This window comes from Lepidochelys olivacea (assembly GCF_965140295.1).
Source record: "Lepidochelys olivacea isolate rLepOli2 genome assembly, chromosome: 3".
NCBI lineage: Eukaryota > Metazoa > Chordata > Testudines > Cheloniidae > Lepidochelys > Lepidochelys olivacea.
Window position 1 is genome coordinate 188,905,012 of NC_140413.1, and position 17,712 is coordinate 188,922,723.

Consider the following 17,712-nt stretch of genomic DNA (forward strand, 5'->3'; position numbering starts at 1 on the left):
AGCTCCTTACACTGAGTCCTATTCACCTGCAGTTTAAAATATGAAGGACACTCTGGAAGACCCATAGACCTCCAGGGTATTTTGAAGATTCTCACATCATTTCTGCAAGAGTCTCCATTCTTAAATGACAGTGTGTACAGGTGGGAATTGAGACCTCATGAATAGGACTTTTCCCAAATGAAGGATGCCTTCAACAAGGCTCATATATGAGGAAGTTACAGCTTTACTCAGTTTGTTTTGTATTCTCAGTTTGTTTTGACTCGTGGATAAGGATGGCTGTAAAGGGAAAATGCAAGATAAATTGTTCACTGTCTCAGTAAAAGACCATCACATTAAAAAGAGAATAATCCTGTATCTTTTAACTCATTGAAAACTGACCTTCCTTAGCTTGAAACTGTCTATAGAAGTCCCAGGACAGGTTGTTCTGACATTCTTTTAACATCATCTCATCATCACAGCCAAAACTAATCACAAGAATATTACCCAATGACAGGTGCATTTATTCTGTCAATTAAATCAGATGGTTAAATCGAAATGTTCCCCAAATCTCTCTTGTTTGCATTATCCATATTGGCATTTCTTGGCTGTGGTTCATTGCTGGCTGGAAGTCATCCAGCCCCTGCAGTCACTTTGCAATTCTGTGCCAGCAAGTTTCCATGCTCTGCAGCAGCCGTTACAATAAGACCAGAGTGGCCCTACAGGACTGACCTGAAATGTTATATTGCTTCACTAAGATTTATTTAAAAAAAACCAAAGGAGGAGACTGAGATCAATGCTTTTGGAATGAGAAAGGATATATCATCTCATGGCTAAATATGGATGGCGTGCAGGTGATATGAAATAGAGAATCTAAATCCTAAGAGAGACTTAAACATTATCTGTAGACTATAAAATGTGCAAGAATCAGATATACAACCTGCCCTCATTATAAGGCTCTTTTATAAAAGTTACTCCAATGTTTAAAAAAGAAATGTATTGGTGATAATAATTCAGTCCATCTGCTTCAGACTTCTTTTTAATTTTGAAAAAAAACAATGGACATTGAAGTATAATTGTGGTGCAAATCAACAAAAACAAAGAAATGAAGAGTTAAAACCAAAACTCTAGCCATAAGCTATCTCATCTGTCTAGTTACTGGAGAGGCCTCTGAGCAGTGGGTGAGTTTACATAACATATTTGCTGCAATACCTAGTTGCAGTGGGGCAGGTTAAAGGCCAGGATGAATTTGATCTCACCCACATGCTGTGCACACCAGTATATTTCAGAATACTCCAGATTCTCTTGCTCATGGTGCCTTGTGGTAAAGCCTTATCACTACTTTAAAAGTGAGTAGTTTTCTGGGAGGGTTGCGGGGGAGGGGGATGGGGACTTGCATTGTATTATTTAATGAAAACTGAAAAAGGAAGGACAAGAAAATATTTTAGGACCCAATTCACTGTGGTTGCTGGAGGAAGATGTAAATTGTACTCCCTTCTGCAAGGCAGGAGGACTGCACTTTGATTGGACATATGCTCCCAGAGGAAGGCAGGCAGTGTTGCTCTCTCTCAGGGGTGGGTAGCTATAGTTTGTGTTTGGGGCTTCCTAAAAAACAACTCCTGGAAGAAGGGAATATGCAGAGGGGGACATATAGAGACTCGGTCCATTATCCCAGCCACCCATGTCCCACTCCTGCCCTGCGTAGTGCTGATCTCTTTCTGAACCCCCTTCCCCTGCCACTGAGCACTCCCCTCCCACCCTTGGAAGAATTTCCACCACGGTCAGCCTCACACCCTGCTTCACCCCAGCAGCAGATGATGTAAACCAGGGCTGAATCTAGCCAAATATAAAACAGACCAAAATGCAGAGCTATTGCTATCTGTCATGTAAAGATAAATACATATCCCTAGATGTTGCACTACTTTAGTATGCATTGTTCAGCACCTGCTCAATAAGCCACAGCAGCCCCTTTGGAGTCTGATCCTGCAAATTTTTATACACATCAGTAATTTTGCTCATGTGAGTAGCCCTTTTGTCTTCCAAGGCATTACTCACACAAGTAAAGTTACTCATCAGTGAAACTATTAACAGGATTGGGCTCCTGAAGAGCTTCCAGACTGGCAAGTGAATACCATCTTTAATGCAAGATTTTAAAATATTATAGTTTACAGACAGCACATTCACACAATTCACAAGGAAGCTGGTGAGAGTTTGGAGCAAGAACGGTTGTAGCCCCATAAAACATTGATGCCAACATTTTTCTTGTCAGTGTGAATTATCTACCTAAGGGCTCATCTATATGGCACCGCAGTCTGGGTTACAGGGATGTGAATTGTTGAGCCCTTTAAGATGCTGCACTCTAACTGCCCCATGTAGACTCTGCCAGCATAAACTGAAAGGTACCTAGTTCATGTTTACATAGTTCCATTTGAAAGTATATTGTGAATACATAATTAACCATTTCTACTTCTTTCCCATGCTATGTCTTATTATGATGATTCTCATAAATGGCTCTGTTTATTTGTTATTATTCATCTGCAAAATTAAAAGTGAAAAACCAGTGACCTGTTTCACATTCCTGAGCAGTTATAAGCTAATGGTTACAAAATCTATTTATTAATTATTATTATTGGGAGAAAGATGGGTTAATGAATGTTAGGCCCTGAACCTGCAATGTGATACATGACAGTGATTTCCTGTGCCCATGTGAAGCCCAATTGACTCCAGTGAGACATTTTATAAGCACATGGGTTTGCCCTTATGTATCAGATTGCAGGAGCGGGGCTATAGACTGCAAACACATGGTGTTTCTCAATGAGTTTGAAATTTATGTATAAATAATACATTTTGTATTTTTCCTGTGATAGTGCTTGTCCTTGATGTGATGTTCCCTTCCCCTTCTTCTCTATCTCATCTAATGTGTTATGATAATATTCACTAATTAGAATTATCTTTAAGAAAACCAATCACATTGTGCTAAAAAGAAACGAAAGAAAGAATTTAACATGCACTGAGATTAATGTTCATTATTTACAGTGGAGGTAGCCCCAAAACAAACACACAAAACACTCTTTGTGTAGGTCCTACATTAATAGTGACTAGTGTTTTAGCCATTTTAAAAAAATCTTCGCAACAGAGTAGTGGACTTTTTAAAATATTTACTGAGATTGAAAGACTATCCCGAAAGATGGATGTGGATTAAAGTCCATGGGACTTCTGTATGTGAAGAATTTGGCCCTTCAGATATATTTTCCCTGATGTTAAAAGAATTTTAAGATTGGCCAGTAGAGGGGGTTGAAAAAATTCAAATTTTCTCTATTTTTTGTAATCTTATATATGTATGTATGTATGTTTATTTATTTATGGTTTTCAACCAATTTCTAGAGGACACAAAAAATCTGTTTTTTCCTGCATTTTTAAACCAGCTCTACTGCCCAGATTAAAATCTTAGGGTGTTATATTCCTTTCATTTGTTCTAGGTTTTAACCGTGGAGCAACTTTATTGACCTTAATCATGATTTACTGTCATGTGAGAGAAGATTCAGGCTCCTAAAGAACTCATCATTAGATTCTTTTTACTTTTCTGTTAGACTAGCACAATATACAGCATAGACCGAAATGGGAGACTTGAGAAGCTGATATATTTTTTAAAACTTCATGCTTTCATTTTTGCTGCTTAAATGAAGATTTTTATAGAGAGTTGGAGAAAAACTACTGATCTTTACACAAGGCCACGAAAAGGAAATGTTTCCCTTAAATGAAGATTAAGTAAAGCATAAGTTAAAGTATATAATTACCCGATGCTTTCTTTAGATAAAATTACTTACTGCCTGCTTGAAGCACTCCATTTGTATCTATCATTTTAAAAATCGTGAAACATCTATTATACATACAGTATGTCTGTTAAATTATATCTCCAATTTATTTTAAAAAAGTATATATAAAGTTTTCTTTTCAGTTGTGTTTCACATCTTCTAATTTACCAATAATTTCAATGACCATTTAGGGGAATATGTTGTAGGAACAACAGTAAAGCAATATTAAGTATGGTAACCATATGTCTCCTACTTCTACCGTACTGTTTGTGACTGCCCCTGACTCTGGATGGATTAGATGTCTCATCAGTTTGCATGCTGATGGGATGTCTGTTGCAGGTGCTTTGTTGATATAACATAAAACACAAATTTCAGGAAGCTAGACTCTCTAATGCATACAGGAATATTAGCTACTTGCCTTCGCTTAAGCAGCAATTCACAGAGGTCTCCTTTAAGACTCTTAATTTATAATATATTTTATATATCATCATGAGTGAATGGCTGCCCCCAGATAGCTGACACAGTGCCCAGGATATTCAGAGCTTAATGTTTTTGATCATCTTATGGTTTATCTCTGAAGCTCAGTAATAGAAGCAAACTGATTATAGAACTATATTTTCACAAGCAAAAAAGAATTATAAGTGTCAACAAACAGGCTTCCTTCTGTTAAACTCTAAGAAAGCGTTCTCACCTTGGTGCAGAGGTTTTAATGTAATGAATCTTTAAATATAGCTAAACGCAAAGCCCTATTTAAAGCTGCCATTCCACTTTTCTCTGATTCACTGATTTTGTCCATCTTAAGAAATGGCAATAATGTAGAAATTTATATAAAGCAAGGTGGTATGTCAGCTAAGTAGAAGGTTAAAAATTGGCATAATCTTATCCCATCATCACAAATTATATTATCCTGGGGAGGATTTGAGGTTTTTCACAGCTCTGAATAGCCCACCTCTCTCCACTCACTCTGAACAAATTAAAGTGTAGGTGCACATTGCCTCCAAGAGAAAATCAAGCAAGAGATAGAATATAAAAACAACACAAGAGAAGAATCTCTAAGTTTATATTTTTATGTTAATGTGCTGGTAAGAAAAGGGCTTCATTTGGGGAACCATAAAAAAAAGCATTAGAAGATCTCCAAGTTAGAGCATAGATGCTTTTTATGCAGATGGAGGATTTAAAAGAAGCAAAATGATAACCACATAGTCAAGAGACTAGAAAAGAGACCTTGATGTTTGATAGTTGTAATAACCTGCAGAGTGCTCTAATGGCTCAGGGATCAGGTGCAGAACTACAGCAATAACAAGAGCTGAATAATTATCTCAGCCATATCTATGTAACCAAAGTCCCAGAGTATGAACTATATAAGGAGGCTTCTGCTGCCTCTCCAAGATTTCCTGAAATGTTAAATCACTGAATTGGGACCACTTCCAGCATTAGTACTGCCCAGTTAGAAAGAAATAAAGCCCAGAAACCTCCAGTGGCAGTTCTAATGTCTTTGTTAATTATGAATTATGGGTAAACATGCAGACTCACAGAGGTCACGGCTGTCAGCAACAATACTTTTCAAGAAGGATTTTTATGAGGGTCTTTTTCATTTTGCTATAATGTCTTTTATATATACACATAAACTCCACCAAGAATGTGAAAAAATCGTGTTTGTTTTTAGGGGAGGTGTATTTATTTTCCATTTGTTTTTCCCCTTCTGTAGAATCGTGTATCCATTGCCAGTATAGCCCAGTTCATAACTATAACCTCCTCTGTGAATAACAACAGCTGTACAATTCCAAGGACTAGGCAGAACGAGTCATTGGGGCTGAGGTTAGGTTAATGATCAGACACTCTGTTAACAAGAAAGTAGTGGTTTTCAAAGTGAACGGCCAGTCGGTATCCCATCAGCTGTAGTCACCTTTCACATACAATAGAGAAATAAAAGCTGCATACAGTATCCTTGATTAACCTCACTTAAATGGCAATGCTGATCTCAAATCTGTCCCATGGGTGTATATAAACAGGATTAAAATTATATTATGTGTGGATCCTGCCCAACAAAAGCACCTGGCACAAAATCATTTTAATTAGGTGGTAGAGGCTTTGGCATTTATTCTTTTTTGTCCCATTCAAAGAACTTTAATACAAGATATAGAAGGAAGAGAGGCACTTTGCAATAATGTCAACATGCTATTTAATATGATCTCTAGGGTAGATTGTAAGATGACCATATCAAAATCCGATAACATTCAACTTATCTCAGTAAATTCAATGTAGAGAATATAATCAAGGAACAAATTATAAATCCAGTGCTATAGACTCTCCAGCTTGAGGTGGATGGGTTCAGAACCTACTAAATTTATATTAATGGATTTAGACAAATCAAACTCAAAAGATCCAATTCAGATTTTTAGCAAATGGGCTGTAACTAGTTGAGCTAGGTGAAACTTTCCAAAAAAAGCAAGAAACGATATGAACCTCAACTGATTTCAAGTTCACTTTCAGCCCATGAAAATTAAACCTTGCAAGACATCATAGATATTTCTGCTGACTCTGGATAGTCATGTTTTTTTTTTAAACTGAGTGTTGTAGTTTTGTTTTGGTCTCATAATAAAGATTGTGGCAGTCAAACATATGGATGAACTTCTTAGTCAAATTAAGCTGAACCTTTGTGAATCCTTGTAAACATATGTGCAATTGAAACCAAAGATTTCAAAGTCTGCTGAAAACTCATTTGGAAACTTGAGTACTTCTCACAGCACTGTTCACCATCAGTAAAGTTTAACTATCTTTGATCATGCCATTTGTGAATGGTTGAAAGGGTCTTAATCCTCCTAAAGGTTAAGTCAGGTGTTGTGTACTGAGGACTCAGAAAAGTTTAAAAGTGAGTCAGTGGATGCTGATTCCTGCCATGTGATAGGGATGCAACATTTTGCAATCCTGGCCCATGTCATCTGATTGGAGCCAGGAAATTAAGGCAAGCACTCCTGTGTCCAACCCTTATTACATGGTGTTAGAAGTTAACTATGTTTTTTTCACAAAAATAGAGCAACCTAAATCTCCCAGTCTGAAAGAGAACCTGGCAGATAGGAGAGGAGGTGGCTGCAGAGCTTCCAAATGTTCCTGGAAGCAAGTGGCATTGCAGAGATATCAGAGAGGATAAAATCCTCGCCCTGCTACATAGTACAGACCATACACTTTGGAATCTGTGATATATTCTACTGTGAGCATGATGGCAACACAAGAATGTCGTATGCACAAAGGCACATTTTCCTTACCAAAAAATAGCTTTCAGGCAAATGCCTGACCCTTATGTTACAGTCCCACATAATAAAGCAAAGTCATGTGTACTTGAATAGTTAACAGATGGACTAATTAGAGGCTGAATTATTTCTGGTATAACTGATAGCCAGGTGAAACCAAGGTTATTGAGGGAAATAGACTTGACTTTGCAAAGAACAGTGGATATTTTCAGGGCTGATGAAAACTGCTTCCCAAATGAAAGGGTTAACAAAGAATGAAAGAACAGAAGTGCATCTAATTAAAAAAGCATACCAAGGCAGGCAGAATGAATGCAAGGGTAAGCAAATGGCAGAGAATCCGATTTGTCTGCAAAAAATGAAGAGGCAATCATGAAATAATGTAAAGATAGCCAGACTGGAGGGTAAGGCACAATACAGGTGATAAAATCAGCCACACTGAAAAAGTGTCCCTCTCGAGTCACTGCATAAATTGTAAAGAAATATCAAAATAAAATATATACATGAACATACAGGTGAAGAACAAAGTTTGATAATGATGAAAAAGACCTCTTTTTGTGGGCCTCTAAATATATTTAGAAAGTAGATTTACAATCTGTTAGTTTGTGACATTAAAAATAAATTAACAAAAAGTGAATTTCAAAATAGATACTGGAGTGGATTCTAATGTAATCTGTAAACATATACAGAAAGATTACTAGACTGCCCTATGTTAAAAGAGAAAACTTTTTGTTTCAAATAGCAGGTACAAAATAAGCCCATCTGGCAAAAACCACGGGTATATCATTATTATTTTATCAACCTAAATAATTTTAATTTAACAAACAACTTAAGATCTCAGTTGATGCCAGATCACGTGGCATGAGGGCAGTACTTCTACAGGTTGAGTGCCCAGCAGTACATGCTTCCAGAGCTCAGACTACAACTAAACAGAACTATGCTCAGAATAAATAAGACATACTAGCAATTTTTATGGTTGTGAGCTGTTCCATTAATATGTCTCTGGGCCAAAACTGGTCAAGGTAGAATCAGTCTATCAAACTTTTGAAGCCATATTATAGAAACCATTGTATAAAGCCATGCCCAGACTTCAGAAAATGATCAAGAAATTGCAAAACTACTGATTAAATAAGAAATACAAACCTAGTAAGGAGGTTACTATAGTGGGTTTGCTTTTAAGAGAATTTTGAAGTAGTAAAAGCAAGGAGCTGCAAGGAAGAGGAGCATGAAGTAAATATGAGTCAAGTACTGCCAATTTCTGTAACAAAATGTGACAAACTCAGACAAGAAACACAAAGTGACTCAAGCTTACAAGACTTGAGAGAGTAATTCTAGAGAATGACCAACAGAAAAAACCCACACACCTTAAAGTACAAAAACTTATTGACACTATGCAGATGAATTGCTACATATAAAGGGATTATAATAGTAGAATAGAAAAGAATAGTAAATATGGCAGGCGACCAGCTTGGCTTAACGGTGAAATCCTAGCGGATCTTAAACATAAAAAAGAAGCTCACAAGAAGTGGAAGTTTGGACATATGACCAGGGAAGAGTATAAAAATATTGCTTGGGCATGTAGGAATGAAATCAGGAGGGCCAAATCGCACCTGGAGCTGCAGCTAGCAAGAGATGTCAAGAGTAACAAGAAGGATTTCTTCAGGTATGTTGGCAACAAGAAAAAAGCCAAGGAAAGTGTGGGCCCCTTACTGAATGAGGGAGGCAACCTAGTGACAGAGGATGTGGAAAAAGCTAATGTGCTCAATGCTTTTTTTGCCTCTGTCCTCACTAACAAGGACAGCTCCCAGACTGCTGCGCTGCGCATCACAACATGGGGAGTAGATGGCCAGCCCTCTGTGGAGAAAGAGGTGCTTAGGGACTATTTAGAAAAGCTGGACGTGCACAAATCCATGGGACGAGTTGCATCCGAGAGTGCTAAAGGAATTGGCGGCTGTGATTGCAGAGCCATTGGCCATTATCTTTGAAAACTCGTGGCGAACGGGGGAAGTCCCAGACGACTGGAAAAAGGCTAATGTAGTGCCAATCTTTAAAAAAGAGAAGAAGGAGGATCCTGGGAACTACAGGCCAGTCAGCCTCACTTCAGTCCCCAGAAAAATCATGGAGCAGGTCCTCAAGGAATCAATCCTGAAGCACTTACATGAGAGGAAAGAGGTCAGGAACAGTCAGCATGGATTCACCAAGGGAAGGTCATGCCTGACTAATCTAATCACCTTCTATGATGAGATTACTGGTTCTGTGGATGAAGGGAAAGCAGTGGATGTATTGTTTCTTGACTTTAGCAAAGCTTTTGACACGGTCTCCCGCAGTATTCTTGTCAGCAAGTTAAAGAAGTACGGGCTGGATGAATGCACTATAAGGTGGGTAGAAAGTTGGCTAGATTGTCGGGCTCAACGGGTAGTGATCAATGGCTGCATGTCTAGTTGGCAGCCGGTGTCAAGTGGAGTGCCCCAGGGGTCGGTCCTGGGGCCGGTTTTGTTCAATATCTTCATAAGTGATCTGGAGGATGGTGTGGATTGCACTCTCAGCAAATTTGCGGATGATACTAAACTGGGAGAAGTGGTTGATACGCTGGAGGGCAGGGATAGGATACAGAGGGACCTAGACAAATTGGAGGATTGGGCCAAAAGAAATCTGATGAGGTTCAATAAGGATAAGTGCAGGGTCCAGCACTTAGGACGAAAGAACCCAATGCACAGCTACAGACTAGGGACCGAATGGCTAGGCAGCAGTTCTGCGGAAAAGGACCTAGGGATGACAGTGGATGAGAAGCAGGATATGAGTCAGCAGTGTGCCCTTGTCGCCAAGAAGGCCAATGGCATTTTGGGATGTATAAGTAGGGGCATAGCGAGCAGATCAAGGGATGTGATCGTTCCCCTCTGTTCGACAGTGGTGAGGCCTCATCTGGAGTACTGTACCCAGTTTTGGGCCCCGCACTACAAGAAGGATGTGGATAAATTGGAGAGAGTCCAGCGAAGGGCAACAAAAATGATTAGGGGTCTGGAACACATGACTTATGAGGAGAGGCTGAGGGAACTGGGATTGTTTAGTCTCCAGAAGAGAAGAATGAGAGGGGATTTGATAGCTGCTTTCAAGTACCTGAGAGGTGGTTCCAGAGAGGATGGTTCTAGACTATTCTCAGTGGTAGAAGAGGACAGGACAAAGAGTAATGGTCTCAAGTTGCAGTGGGGGAGGTTTAGGTTGGATATTAGGAAAAACTTCTTCACTAGGAGGGTGGTGAAACACTGGAATGGGTTACCTAGGGAGGTGGTGGAATCTCCTTCCTTAGAAGTTTTTAAGGTCAGGCTTGACAAAGCCCTGGCTGGGATGATTTAATTGGGGATTGGTCCTGCTTTGAGCAAGGGGTTGGACTAGATGACCTCCTGAGGTCCCTTCCAACCCTGATATTCTATGATTCTATGATTTTGTACAAAGAACATCATGGCATAATAATACACAGCATGAGGTCAGACATTATAAACATAATTCACAGTGTCCATCTGGATCTTAAGAAATATAAGAAAAGAGCCCAACATGTCTTATTTTAGCCAGGCTGAATTCTGTCATTGAAGGTCAGAAGTTAAATCCTGGCTCCATTGATGTTAATTGCAAAACTCCAAATGAATTCAGGGGAATCAGGATTTCTCCCTAGATATGAAATCAGCAACAACAAATGTAGGAAACATAATGCAAAAGAAACATTGAAATCATAAGATTCCCGATTATACTTGATCCACAGTTGGTACTGTTCCATTCAAATTGAATGGAAAAGATTACCCACAATTAGTGGACCGCTGCACATATTGAGCCTAATGCAAAGACCACTGACGTCAATGGAAGTCTTTCCATTAACTTCAGTGTGCTTTGAATCAGGCCAATATTCTTATTTTTAATTGAACTGTTGCACAACACGTTGAGCAGCAATATAATAACATGTTGTATATCACAGTGTGGTCGCAATGGGATTCCAGATGGGTTAATAACTAGTGATAGTCCACAAATCATCAGTAACTCATTTTGGCAATTCTTTTTGCTAGGTCAGTTCAAGCACACCATGTCAAGCCCTTACTTAGTTTGATAGGTTACCAGAAAATTCAGTACAAATAGCAAGGAACTTGGTAGGAAAAAAGAAGCCATTCACAGAATCAAGAGATCATACTGACTGAGCATTGTTAGACTATCACAACAAACCTCACAATGCTTTATTCTGATCACTGGTTCAGAAAGTTATGGGCAGAAGGAAAAAACAAAACTTTGCGCCAACATCAGAAAAGCTTCTTGAACCAAAAACAAGTAACCCTGAAGTTATTAAAGAAACTAGAGCAGAAAAAATGCTAGGATAAGGATACCAAACAGTTACCACCACTGGAAGTAGGACAGAATGTTAGATTTCAAACATAGAGTGGCAAGCAACCTAAGTTAACAGCTACAACAGCCACACTAAGGTCATTCTGATATGCTGTTCACACCACAGCAGCCCCTGAAGGAGTGTAGATGGCTAGGTGGGCCAGTTAATCACCTAGGCTGCACCTGGAGGAGGAGCCAGAGAGCAATGAAGACTAATTAAAGGATGAAGCTCACCTGGACAGGAACAGGTAGGGCTTCTATAAAGCCAGGTAGCTGAAGGTAGGAAGGGGCCTGCATGGAGGTGGTCTGCAGTCACTCTATCAGAAGCTAGGAAAGAAAGAACATCCTTGGAGGAGGGTTAGGGAAGGAGCCTGATAGAGACAATGCAGGAAGCAGTCCAGGGAAAGAGCAGCAAGGTAAGCAAGACCTTAGCTGCTGGTTGCAGGGGCTGTGGGTTGGAACTTAGAGAAGAGGTGAGCCTGGGTCCCTCTACCAACCAAGTGGTGGCACTTAAATCCTAGTGAACGCACCATCGTAGCTACCCACTGTGAGGGGATTGCAACAAGGGGAAACCAAGCCTCTGTGCTCTGGATCCCCAGAGTGTTTTCAAGCACCTAGAGCTGCTGCAAGCTTCAGTTTTTCCTTTGGTGCATTTCCTGGGCTTGCTTCCCCTTCTCCACACCTTCTGCCAGAGCTCTGCCTCAAAAGTGTGAAGCTTCTAGTTTACAGCCTAACTCTCTCAGGGGCACACTGCAGCTGTGAAGCAATCAACACTCACACGTTGTACAGGCTAACACCTTTATGCTGTTTTATACTTCTATCCTAAGCCTTACATGATTTACAGCTCATCCAGAACAATAAACATCTGAAACTGCAATGTCCCTCACTAGCTCACCCTTCTCTTGTGAGTCCTTGGGGAACAATCTGCATCCAAGAAGGCAGGCAGCATGTCCCCTACCTCATGCAGACTCTTACATAGCGAGTGTTTTCTCTGTCATGGACTGGAGAAAAACCTTCCCCAACAGAGCAGCCTCTGCACTTTTAGAACCTTCAGTCCACTGTGTCAAGCAATCCTTTTACCAGCTTCCCCTTATGACCAGTGAACGAGAAGCTGGATATGAGTCAGCAGTGTGCCCTTGTTGCCAAGAAGGCCAATGGCATTTTGGGATGTATAAGTAGGGGCATAGCCAGCAGATCGAGGGACGTGATCGTTCCCCTCTATTCGACATTGGTGAGGCCTCATCTGGTGTACTGTGTCCAGTTTTGGGCCCCACACCACAAGAAGGATGTGGAAAAATTGGAGAGAGTCCAGCGAAGGGCTACAAAAATGATGAGGGGTCTGGAACACATGACTTATGAGGAGAGGCTGAGGGAACTGGGATTGTTTAGTCTGCAGAAGAGAAGAATGAGGGGGGATTTGATAGCTGCTTTCAACTACCTGAGAGGTGGTTCCAAAGAGGATGGTTCTAGACTATTCTCAGTGGTAGAAGAGGACAGGACAAGGAGTAATGGTCTCAAGTTGCAGTGGGGGAGGTTTAGATTGGATATTAGGAAAAACTTTTTCACTAGGAGGGTGGTGAAACACTGGAATGTGTTACCTAGGGAGGTGGTAGACTCTCCTTCCTTAGAAGTTTTTAAGGTCAGGCTTGACAAAGCCCCAGCTGGGATGATTTAATTGGGGATTGGTCCTGCTTTGAGCAGGGGGTTGGACTAGATGACCTCCTGAAGTCCCTTCCAACCCTGATATTCTATGATCACAAATCCCTGTCAGATGACTTTGTTGCCAAGGGGACTTTCCTCCTGCTAAACAAGCTCTTCTCAGCAGGGAACACTCTTTTGTCTGGAGTGACTAGACTTCCAGTGATTGAGTACTTGAGTCTACTACCCCCTACTTTTGCCATCAGTGTTTGGAATCTCAACCCAATATGGAGGCTAACCGACCACAGAGAAAGCAAACAGTTACACAAATTGAGTGTTCGGCCTGATGCAGATACAAAATCTCACACAGAATTCAAAAACTGCACAGGCATATTCTCAATTCATCACAACACCCACTCACTGACAATGAAAATCCTAATTTGCATATTTGGTCCATTAATGGTTGTTCATTTTGGGTAATATATTTTATTTTTTAAGGGAAGACATGACAGAAGCCACTGGAGTCATTGGATACTGACCAAGGAACCAACACTCTGGTGTGCCGCATCTTTATTGCAAAAGAGATGATTAAAAAGCAAGCCTGAAATCCCATTTTTTGCACTTTTTGTTTGTTTAGGTGTTTGGTTTGTTTGCTCTGGTCTTTTTGAGAGGGAAAGATAAATTTGGGACTACCTGGACACATTTAGGGTGTCATGCTTGCCTTGTATTATTTTTAATAATTATAATGACAGATCTGTGCAAAAAGCCTTCTCTTCCCTCTGTGACTGGCCAGACCATTACACACCATTCTATCATACACACACCTGGCCTCGGTGGCCTGTTAATTCATGACCTTCGGCTTGCTTTTTGGTTCCTTGGAGCTAAGATCAAGTGTAGTTCTTGGCCTTTTGGCTAAAATCAAGTGTAAGTAGACTGAGGGTGGCAGGAAGGGATAGCTCAGTGGTTTGAGCATTGGCTTGCTAATCCCAGGGTTGTGAGTTCAATCCTTGAGGGGGCCATTTAGGGATCTGGGGCAAAAATTGGGGATTGATCCTGCTTTGAGCAGGGGGTTGGATGAGATGACCTCCTGAGTTCCCTTCCAACCCTGATATTCTAAGACTACTGCAGCATGTATAGAACACAGAAATTGATGTGCTTAGAAATGTAGATTGCCATGAACTTTCTGCACTGACTCCCTACTAAATCCGCAGTATAGTTCAAGGTCTCTGTCCTGATATTCAAAGCCCTCCATGTGAGTGGCCCTACTTAACTTAGGGATAATCTCCATCCCACAGCAGCTATATTCCACTGGAACAATAAAATGCTAAACCAATAGAGTGAAGTATGGGAATGCAGGAGAAGGAAAGTTCACAGAAGCAGGACCTCAGCTCAGAACTCATTCCCATAAGAATAGGCACAACCGTGGATTCTACTTTAAGAATTAAATGCAAAACTCATCTTTTTGATTTAGCTTTTCCTTAATAATTTCATGTGTATAAAACACTCAGTTACTCATGCACGCAAGCACACACACATACTGTATAATTGTGACATCACCCAGAGTACAATCTGGACTGCTGAACAGCTATGTCCCCCCGAGTTCTCCAACCTAGGGTGCCTCTTACACTGCTTTACTGTGAGAACGGCCAATCCTGACAAGTTAACAGTGTCTCCAGCATGTAACTTGCTCCCAGTTACACAGTATTGAATGCTACTAGCTAGCCACTCATTAATTAAACTGCAGGGCAACACCAGCACCTCTCTAGTCCCAGACTTTTACACATAAATGTGCATTTTGTACTGTCCAATACATTGCTTAACAATGCAAAGGCCATCATTTCATCAAGGCAAAATGATATGTGCCGGCTTTGTTATCCTAAATGGAGCTTCCCACACACTTTAATCTAAACACACTGGTTAATATAAAACAGTATAATATGTTTATTAACTACAGAAAGAGAAAGATTTTAAGTGACTACAAGTAGTGAGGCATAAAAGTTAGGATTGGTTACAAAAAATAAAAGAGAGAATGCAAACTGATGACTAACTTAACAAACTAACAGAATTCAACGCAAAGGTATTTCTCTCACCACATGCTGCAATAAATTTCACAGGTTGGGTCTCTTTTCAGCCTTGGACCCCTCCCCCTTCAGTGTCCTTCATGTAGTCATTGATGACATGAGCAGAGAGATGGGAGGAAAAGGAGTGAAGCCCAGTGTTTTCCTCCCCTCTTTGTAATTCAATTTCTTGTGCTAGAAACATCCTTTCTGAATCATGGTGGACGTGAGGTTTGAACTGTGTCTGTGATGAAAGGTCAATTTCTTGTTTACCCCTTTTCCCTTGCTGGAGAATGGCTGCTTAAGCATGAGCACCTGGCTGGGAGGCCAGTATGTCTTTGTCTCTGAAAAACTGGTTTGGGCCTGCTTTTCCTAACCTTGGAGTATGTTATAACAATGTTATAGGGTAAAGTCTTATAACTTTACATAAAGTGTTGCCACCCATATTTTATCAGGACAACAATGTTCAGCAAATTATGATTTTTCCCAAATGATATCTCACAAGGCATACTTTGCACAAAATAGATCATAAACTTATAAAGGGGTGAACATGGGGTACAGGCTGTCACAATAATCAAGTAGGCTGGAAAGGAAGAGAGAGAAACTTTGTTGTTTTGATTTTTGAACTTGGCAAGCACTCAAAATTGTGATGACTTTAGCCATATAAATCTATGAGAGACGGAGGCTTCCATACTTAAGCCTTGACCCTCTCACACATGTAAAATCAATTAGACTACTTATGTGCTTAAAGTTAAGCACATGCTTCACTGCTTACTAAATCAGGGCTTTAGATTGTAAACTCTTTGGAACAGAGCTCATCTTTTCAGTATATGCTTTTGCATTATATTGTAGAGTGCCCCGCTCCACGGAGCCCTGAGCCCTGACTAGAATGACTACACACTACTGAAATACGCATAATAACTGATAGATCGACCATTTAAAAAATCCTTCTATCTCCCAGCATGTGAGGGTTCTAAACATTAAGTGAGGCAATAGCAAACAATGGCCATGCACACTGTGAAAGAGGCAGCTTGATGTGTTATTCCTGGTGCCTTATCATGTTGCCATTTCTTTCTCATCTCTTTTTTTTTCCCCTTTATGTCATTATTGTTGTTGCCTGAATTTCTAGAGTCCCTTGCCATGGCAACACCTGCAGGTGAAGGCAGAGCTCATCATCTACAAGCTTTTGCCAATGCTGAAGAGGCAACTAATCACTCCACAAGTAGAGAAGTGCTATCTCCAAGATACCCATAAGCAATTTGCAAATGTGGGTGTCCCTGAAGCACATGCTTCTCACAGGTGTTCAACCTGCTTCTGCAAACATCGGTATAAGCACTTTTTCTGCTGTTTACATCTCATCACGTACCTTGCCTGTGCCACTTCACACAGAGCTGTAAACTGACATTAACAGGGCTAAGAGGAAACAAGTCCCTTCTGCATCAGGTAATATGTGATAGGTATAAACCGTGATGAGGTGCTTCAACTTTCCAAGAGCCCTGAAGTTTGCACTGACACCATTTTAGGAAGCTCTGCCATCATGACTCAGGATGAGAAGATGACCAAATCTTTGCTCTGGCAGCCCTGAGGCATTCACCTCATTCAAATCGATCCTCACTCTGCTATATGTATATATATGTTCACAGCCCTCTCAGCTGAGTTCTGATCTATAGAGTATCAAGTTTATACGCCTATTCAGTCTTTGTCCTCCCCGCTAAGATGTCCAGTACCAATTAATGTCCTATGAGCTGGTATACAAACATTTCCACTAAGACCTGAATGGAACCCACCATCTTTCACATAGGTCACTAAACCATTATCATACAGTAACGCCAACATGGACTGGATTTTGGACTATAACCAAGTTAAGAGGATAAACCCACTGGTCTAACATGACATTATTTTTTGTACAGTGATCACCTTTGCAAACCTGCCAGTTGTACCTTAGGTAAATGGATAATGTTACTTATCCATTTACAGTATTCTCTGTGCTTCCCTGCATATAGTGCAGGGAATATCTAGAGAGTATTGCAGATACTGGAAGCATGTTATTTAGTTGTCGAAGACATTTGGAAAGGTTTGAAGGATGACCATTTTAGATCTTAACACAGGCATAATCAGAGAAGAATGTTAATTTAGACCCCAATCCTGTATCAGGATCTGTTGGAGTACCACTAGTTTGCAGGATCGGGGCAGGATCTTAGGAAAATTAATGTAGCCCTATTAAAATAATTATGTTCACATTAGTGCACAAAAAGTGAATACTACAGGATTCTGCTCTAAGATATTTTGTCAGCCAAAAACAAAATGCAAAGTCTAAAAAATGCACACACTTAGCAGCCACAATCCCTTTAAATTTCTTCAGGCTAGGTTTTCATCCAGCTCTCCAGAGCTGAGAGCTAAATGCCACAAACTGGTGCCTTAGCTCAGTAATTGCTTAATTTTTCATCACAGTAGCTCTTCACGGATGTAAATGGATAGATTTTCCTTTAAAAAAATAAATACTTCCTCCCCCTTTTTTAGTTTTTTTAAACTGTAATTATTTTTGTGTCAGAAATATAATTGCAATCCATATTGAAAGCTAACCCAGTGGGGAAATAATTTTACACAATTACA

The 17,712-nt window shown here is 40.2% G+C and overlaps 1 long non-coding RNA gene across 1 annotated transcript in view; it reads left to right on the forward strand.

Moving 5' to 3' along the window:
- The first annotated feature begins 1,249 nt into the window (after nucleotides 1-1,249).
- Nucleotides 1,250-17,712, forward strand: part of LOC311518596 — a 40,485-nt gene continuing 24,022 nt past the window's right edge. Inside the window, exons 1-2 of the long non-coding RNA XR_014711043.1 lie at nucleotides 1,250-1,325; nucleotides 2,246-2,375. This is a non-coding gene — a long non-coding RNA (uncharacterized lncRNA). The remainder of the gene's footprint in view (nucleotides 1,326-2,245; nucleotides 2,376-17,712) is intronic.